The sequence below is a fragment of the Mus caroli genome, unplaced genomic scaffold, assembly GCF_978045245.1.
Source record: "Mus caroli unplaced genomic scaffold, Mus_caroli_1 scaffold_136, whole genome shotgun sequence".
Classification (NCBI taxonomy): Eukaryota; Metazoa; Chordata; class Mammalia; order Rodentia; family Muridae; genus Mus; species Mus caroli.
The window spans coordinates 72777-81873 of record NW_028227391.1 but is presented as its reverse complement, the minus strand read 5'-3'; positions in this window follow the sequence as shown (position 1 = coordinate 81873).

Below are 9097 nucleotides of genomic sequence, written 5' to 3'. Positions count from 1 at the left end.
ATAAACTACCAGCACCTTATGGTGGTCCATCTCCAGTTCCAGGGGATCAGACAGACAGACAGACAGAGAGACAGAGATAAGGATGGCAGGCCTGCCTGGTCTTTCTTTATTTCTTATACTTTTTAAAAAATGTTTATTTATTTATTTATTTATGTATTTATGTATTTATTAGATATAAGTACACTGTAGCTGTCTTCAGACACTCCAGAAGAGGGTGTCAGATTCTGGAGAATCTAAATCCCTCTTATGGTCTGCATATGATGTACATAAACACAGCCTCACATATACTTCTAAATATTTAAAGATGGGTAGGGCCACTGATAGGGCTCAACAATTAACAGCATTGTCTCCTCTTCCAGAGAACCTGGGATTAACTACCAGCACCTTATGGTGGCCCATCTCCAGTTCCAGTGGATCAGAGAGACAGACAGACAGACAGAGAGACAGAGATAAGGATGGCAGGCCTGCCTGGTCTTACTTTCTTTCTTATCCTTTTTAAAAAATGTTTATTTATTTATTTATTTATTTATTTATTATACATAAGTACACTGTAGCTGTCTTCAGTCACTCCAGTAGAGGGTGTCAGGTTCTGGAGAATCTAAATCCTCTTATAATCTGAATATGATGTACATAAACACAGCCTCACATAAACTTCTAAATATTTAAAGAAGTGTGGGGCCACTGGAAGGGCTAAACAATTAACCGAATTGTCTCCTCTTCCAGAGAACCTAGGATCAACTACCAGCACTATATGGTGGCCCATCTCCAGTTCCCGGGGATCAGATAGACAGACAGACAGACAGACAGAGATATGGATGGCAGGCCTGCCTGGTCTTTCTTTCTTTCTTATACTTTTTAAAAAATGTTTATTTATTTATTTATTTATTTATCTATTTATTTTTTAGATATAAGTACACTCTAGCTGTCTTCAGACACTCCAGAAGAGGGTGTCAGATTCTGGAGAATCTAAATCCCTCTTATGGTCTGCATATGATGTACATAAACACAGCCTCACATATACTTCTAAATATTTAAAAATGGGTAGGGCCACTGATAGCGCTCAACAATTAACAGCATTGTCTCCTCTTCCAGAGTACCTGGGATCAACTACCAGCAACTATATGGTGGCCCATCTCGAGTTCCAGGGGATCAGACAGACAGACATACAGACAGTGATAAGGATGGCAGGCCTGCCTGGTCTTTCTTTCTTTCTTATCCTTTTTAAAAAAATGTTTATTTATATATTTATTTATGTATTTATTAGATATAAGTACACTGTATCTGTCTTCAGACACTCCAGAAGAGTTTGTCAGATTCTGGAGAATCTAAATCCCTCTTATGGTCTGCATATGATGTACATAAACACAGCCTCACATATACTTCTAAAAATTTAAAGATGTGTGGGGCCACTGAGAGGGCTCAAAAATTAACAGCATTGTCTCCTCTTTCAGAGAACCTGGGATAAACTACCAGCACCTTATGGTGGCCCATCTCCAGTTCCAGGGGATCAGACAGACAGACAGACAGAGAGACAGAGATAAGGATGGCAGGCCTGCCTGGTCTTTCTTTATTTCTTATACTTTTTAAAAAATGTTTATTTATATATTTATTTATGTATTTATTAGATATAAGTACACTGTATCTGTCTTCAGACACTCCAGAAGAGTTTGTCAGATTCTGGAGAATCTAAATCCCTCTTATGGTCTGCATATGATGTACATAAACACAGCCTCACATATACTTCTAAAAATTTAAAGATGTGTGGGGCCACTGAGAGGGCTCAAAAATTAACAGCATTGTCTCCTCTTTCAGAGAACCTGGGATAAACTACCAGCACCTTATGGTGGCCCATCTCCAGTTCCAGGGGATCAGACAGACAGACAGACAGAGAGACAGAGATAAGGATGGCAGGCCTGCCTGGTCTTTCTTTATTTCTTATACTTTTTAAAAAATGTTTATTTATTTATTTATTTATTTATGTATTTATTAGATATAAGTACACTGTAGCTGTCTTCAGACACTCCTGAAGAGGGTGTCAGATTCTGGAGAATCTAAATCCCTCTTATGGTCTGCATATGATGTACATAAACACAGCCTCACATATTCTTCTAAATATTTAAAGATGGGTAGGGCCCCTGATAGGGGTCAACAATTAACAGCATTGTCTCGTCTTCCAGAGAACCTGGGATCAACTACCAGCAACTTTATGGTAGCCCAACTCCAGTTCCAGGGGATCAGACAGACAGACAGACAGACAGAGATAAGGATGGCAGGCCTGCCTGGTCTTACATTCTTTCTTATCCTTTTTAAAAAATGTTTATTTATTTATTTATTTATTTATTTATTTATTTATTTATTATACATAAGTACACTGTAGCTGTCTTCAGTCACTCCAGTAGAGGGTGTCAGATTCTGGAGAATCTAAATCCTCTTATAATCTGAATATGATGTACATAAACACAGCCTCACATAAACTTCTAAATATTTAAAGAAGTGTGGGGCCACTGAAAGGGCTAAACAATTAACCGAATTGTCTCCTCTTCCAGAGAACCTTGGATCAACTACCAGCACTATATGGTGGCCCATCTCCAGTTCCTGGGAATCAGATAGACAGACAGACAGACAGACAGAGATATGGATGGCAGGCCTGCCTGGTCTTTCTTTCTTTCTTATACTTTTTAAAAAATATTTATTTATTTATTTATTTATCTATTTATTTATTAGATATAAGTACACTGTAGCTGTCTTCAGACACTCCAGAAGAGGGTGTCAGATTCTCGAGAATCTAAATCCCTCTTATGGTCTGCATATGATGTACATAAACACAGCCTCACATATACCTCTAAATATTTAAAGATGGGTGGCGCCACTGAAAGGGCTCAACAATTAACAGCATTGTCTCCTCTTCCAGAGTACCTGGGATCAACTACCAGCAACTCTATGGTGGCCCATCTCGAGTTCCAGGGGATCAGACAGACAGACATACAGACAGTGATAAGGATGGCAGGCCTGCCTGGTCTTTCTTTCTTTCTTATCCTTTTTAAAAAAAATGTTTATTTATATTTATTCATGTATTTATTAGATATAAGTACACTGTAGCTGTCTTCAGACACTCCAGAAGAAGGTGTCAGATTCTGGAGAATCTAAATCCCTCTTATGGTCTGCATATGATGTACATAAACACAGCCTCACATATACCTCTAAATATTTAAAGATGGGTGGCGCCACTGAAATGGCTCAACAATTAACAGCATTGTCTCCTCTTCCAGAGTACCTGGGATCAACTACCATCAACTCTATGGTGGCCCATCTCGAGTTCCAGGGGATCAGACAGACAGACATACAGACAGTGAAAAGGATGGCAGGCCTGCCTGGTCTTTCTTTCTTTCTTATCCTTTTTAAAAAAATGTTTATTTATATATTTATTTATGTATTTATTAGATATAAGTACACTGTAGCTGTCTTTAGACACTCCAGAAGAGGGTGTCAGATTCTGGAGAATCTAAATCCCTCTTATGGTCTGCATATGATGTACATAAACACAGCCTCACATATACTTCTAAAAATTTAAAGATGTGTGGGACCACTGAGAGGGCTCAACAATTATCAGCATTGTCTCCTCTTTCAGAGAACCGGGGAAAAAATACCAGCACCTTATGGTGGCCCATCTCCAGTTCCAGTGGATCAGACAGACAGACAGACAGAGAGACAGAGATAAGGATGGCAGGCCTGCCTGGTCTTTCTTTATTTCTTATACTTTTTAAAAAATGTTTATTTATTTATTTATTTATTTATGTATTTGTTAGATATAAGTACACTGTAGCTGTCTTCAGACACTCCAGAAGAGGGTGTCAGATTCTGGAGAATCTAAATCCCTCTTATGGTCTGCATATGATGTACATAAACACAGCCTCACATATACTTCTAAATATTTAAAGATGGGTAGGGCCACTGATAGGGCTCAACAATTAACAGCATTGTCTCCTCTTCCAGAGAACCTGGGATCAACTACCAGCAACTTTATGGTAGCCCAACTCCAGTTCCAGGGGATCAGACAGACAGACAGACAGACAGAGATAAGGATGGCAGGCCTGCCTGGTCTTACTTTCTTTCTTATCCTTTTTAAAAAATATTTATTTATTTATTTATTTATTTATTTATTTATTATACATAAGTACACTGTAGCTGTCTTCAGTCACTCCAGTAGAGGGTGTCAGATTCTGGAGAATCTAAATCCTCTTATAATCTGAATATGATGTACATAAACACAGCCTCACATAAACTTCTAAATATTTAAAGAAGTTTGGGGACACTGAAAGGGCTAAACAATTAACCGAATTGTCTCCTCTTCCAGAAAACCTTGGATCAACTACCAGCACTATATGGTGGCCCATCTCCAGTTCCTGGGGATCAGATAGATACACAGACAGACAGACAGAGATATGGATGGCAGGCCTGCCTGGTCTTTCTTTCTTTCTTATACTTTTTAAAAAATGTTTATTTATTTATTTATTTATTTATCTATTTATTTATTAGATATAAGTACACTGTAGCTGTCTTCAGACACTCCAGAAGAGGGTGTCAGATTCTGGAGAATCTAAATCCCTCTTATGGTCTGCATATGATGTACATAAACACAGCCTCACATATACCTCTAAATATTTAAAGATGGGTGGCGCCACTGAAAGGGCTCAACAATTAACATCATTGTCTCCCCTTCCAGAGTACCTGGGATCAACTACCAGCAACTATATGGTGGCCCATCTCGAGTTCCAGGGATTCAGACAGACAGACATACAGACAGTGATAAGGATGGCAGGCCTGCCTGGTCTTTCTTTCTTTCTTATCCTTTTTAAAAAAAAATGTTTATTTATATATTTATTCATGTATTTATTAGATATAAGTACACTGTAGCTGTCTTCAGACACTCCAGAAGAAGGTGTCAGATTCTGGAGAATCTAAATCCCTCTTATGGTCTGCATATGATGTACATAAACACAGCCTCACATATACCTCTAAATATTTAAAGATGGGTGGCGCCACTGAAAGGGCTCAACAATTAACAGCATTGTCTCCTCTTGCAGAGTACCTGGGATCAACTACCAGCAACTATATGGTGGCCCATCTCCAGTTCCAGGGGATCAGACAGACAGACATACAGACATTGATAAGGATGGCAGGCCTGCCTGGTCTTTCTTTCTTTCTTATCTTTTTAAAAAAATGTTTATTTATATATTTATTCATGTATTTATTAGATATAAGTACACTGTAGCTGTCTTCAGACACTCCAGAAGAGGGTGTCAGATTGTGGAGAATCTAAATCCCTCTTATGGTCTGCATATGATGTACATAAACACAGCCTCACATATACTTCTAAAAATTTAAAGATGTGTGGGGCCACTGAGAGGGCTCAACAATTAACAGCATTGTCTCATCTTTCAGAGAACCTGGGATAAACTACCAGCACCTTATGGTGGCTCATCTCCAGTTCCAAGGGATCAGACAGACAGACAGACAGACTGACAGAGATAAGGATGGAGGCCTGCCTGGTCTTTCTTTCTTTCTTATACTTTTAAGAAATGTTTATTAATTTAAGTATGTATTTATTAGTTTTAAGTACAAGGTAGCTGTCTTCAGACACTCTAAAAGAGGGTGTCATCTTCTGGAGAATCTAAATCCCTCTTATGGTCTGCATATGATGTACATAAACACAGCCTCACATATATTTCTAAAAATTTAAAGATCGGTGGGCCCACTGAAAGGGCTCAACAATTAACAGCATTGTCTCTTCTTCCAGAGAACGTGGGATCAACTACCAGCAACTATATGGTGGCCCATCTCAAGTTCCAGGGGATAAGACAGACAGACAGACAGAGAGAGATAAGGATGGCAGGCCTGCCTGATTTTTCTTTCTTTCTTATCCTTTTTAAAAAATGTTTATTAATTTATTTATTTATTTATTCATTTATTCATTTATTTATTTATTTATTTATGTATTTATTAGATGTAAGTACACTGTAGCTGTCTTCAGACTCTCCAGAAGAGGGTGTCAGATTCTGGAGAATCAATATCCCTCATATGGTCTGCATATGATGTACATGAACACAGCCTCACATATACTTCTAAAAATTTAAAGATGGGTGGGGCCACTGAAAGGGCTCAACAATTAACAGCATTGTCTCCTCTTCCAGAGAACCTGGGATCAACTACCAGCAACTATATGGTGGCCCATCTCCAGTTTCAGGGTATCTGACAGATAGACACACAGACAGAGAGACAGACAAGGTGGCAGGCCTGCCTGGTCTTTCTTTCTTTCTTATTCTTTTTAAAAAATGTTTATTTATTTATTTATGTTTTTATTAGATATAAGTACAATGTAGCTGTCTTCAGTCACTCCAGAAGAGGGTGTCAGATTCTGGAGAATCTATATCCCTCTTATGGTCTGCATATGATGTACATAAACACCACCTCACATTTACTTCTAAAAATTTAAAGATGTGTGGGGCCAATGAAAGGGATCAACAATTAACAGCATTGTCTCCTCTTATAGAGAACATGGGATCAACAATGAGCAACTATATGGTGGCCCATCTCCAGTTCCAGTGGATCAGACAGACAGACAGACAGAAAGATAGAGTTAAGAATGGCAGGCCTACCTGGTCTTTCATTCTTTCTTATCCTTTTTAAAAAAATGTTTATTAATTTAAGTATGTATTTATTAGATGTAAGTACACTGTAGCTGTCTTCAAACACTCCCGAAGAGGGTGTCAGATTCTGGAGAATCTATATCCCTCTTATGGTCTGCATATGATGTACATGAACACAGCCTCACATATACTTCTAAAAATTTAAAGATGGGTGGGGCCACTGAAAGGGCTCAACAATTAACAGCACTGACTCCTCTTCCAGAGAACCTGGGATCAACTACCAGCAATTATATGGTGGCCCATCTCCAGTTCCAGGGGATCAGACAGACAGACAGACAGACAAACAAGGATGGCAGGCCTGCCTGGTCTCTCTTTCTTTATTATCCTTTTTAAAAAATGTTTATTTGTTTATTTATGAATTTATTTGATATAAGTACACTGTAGCTGTCTTCAGACACTCTAGAAGAGTGTGTCATCTTCTGGAGAATAAATCCCTCTTATGGTCTGCATATGATGTACATAAACACAGCCTCACATATACTTCTAAAAATTTAAAGATGGGTGGGGCCACTGAAAGGGCTCAACAATTAACAGCATTGTCTCCTCTTCCAGAGGACCTGGGATCAACTACCAGCAACTATATTGTGGCCCATCTCCAGTTCCAGGGGATCAGACAGACATACAGACAGACAGACAGACAAGGATTGCAGGCCTGCCTGGTTTTTCTTTCTTTCTTATACATTTTAAAAATGTTTATTTATTTATATATGTATTTCTTAGATATAAGTACACTGTAGCTTTCTTTAGACACTCCAGAGGAGGGTGTCAGATTCTGGAGAATCTAAATCCCTCTTATGGTCTGCATATGATGTACATAAACACAGCCTCACATATACTTCTAAAAATTTAAAGAAGGGTGGGGCCACTCTAAAAGCTCAACAATTAACAGCATTGTCTCCTCTTCCAGAGTACCTGGGATCAACTACCAGCAACTATATGGTGGCCCATCTCCAGTTCCAGGGGATCAGACAGACAGACATACAGACAGTGAAAAGGATGGCAGGCCTGCCTGGTCTTTCTTTCTTTCTTATCCTTTTTAAAAAAATGTTTATTTATATATTTATTTATGTATTTATTAGATATAAGTACACTGTAGCTGTCTTCAGACACTCCAGAAGAGGGTCTCAGATTCTGGAGAATCTAAATCCCTCTTATGGTCTGCATATGATGTACATAAACACAGCCTCACATATACTTCTAAAAATTAAAAATGGGTGGGGCCACTGAAAGGTCTCAACAATTAACAGCATTGTCTCCTCTTCCAGAGAACCTGGGATCAACTACCAGCAACTACAAGGTGGCCCATCTCCAGTTCCAGGGGATCAGACAGACAGACAGACAGACAGAGATTAGGATGGCAGGCCTGCCTGGTCTTTCTTTCTGTCTTATCCTTTTAAAATAATGTTTATTTATTTATTTATATTTATTTATATATGTATTTATTAGATATAAGTACACTGTAGTTGTCTTCAGACACTCCAGAAGAGGGTGTCAGATTCTGGAGAATATAAATCCCTCTTATGGTCTGCATATGATGTACATAAACACAGCCTAACATATACTTCTAAAAATTTAAAGATAGTTGGAGCCACTGAAAGGGCTCAACAATTAACAGCATTGTCTCCTCTTCCAGAGACCCTGGGATCAACTAACAGCAACTATATGGTGGCCCATCTCCAGTTCCAAGGGATCAGACAGACTGACAGACAGACAGACTGACAGAGATAAGGATGGCAGGCCTGCCTGGTCTATCTTTCTTTCTTATCCTTTTTAAAAAATGTTTATTTATTTATTTATATGTTTATTAGATATAAGTACACTGTAGCCGTCTTCAGACACTCCAGAAGAAGGTGTCATATTCTGGAGAATCTAAATCCCTCTTATGGTCTGCATATGATGTACATAAACACAGCCTCACCTTTACTTCTTAAAATTTAAAGGTGGGGGGGGGCACTGAAAGGGCTCAGCAATTAACAGCATTATCTCCTCTTACAGAGAACCTGGGATCAACTACCTGCAACTATATGGTGACCCATCTCCACTCCCAGGGGATCAGACAGACAGACAGACAGACAAGGATAAGGATGGCAGGCCTGCCTGGTCTTTCTTTCTTTCTTATACTTTTTTAAAAAATTGTATTTATTTATGTATTTATTAGATATAAGTACACTGTAGCTGTCTTCAGACACTCCAGAAGAGGGTGTCAGATTCTGATGAATCTAAATCCCTCTTCTGGTCTGCATATGATGTACATAAACACAGCCTCACATACACTTCTAAAAATTTAAAGATGGGTAGGGCCACTGATACGGCTCAACAATTAAGAGCATTGTCTCCTCTTCCAGAGAACCTGGGATCAACTACCAGCAACTATATGGTAGCCCATCTCC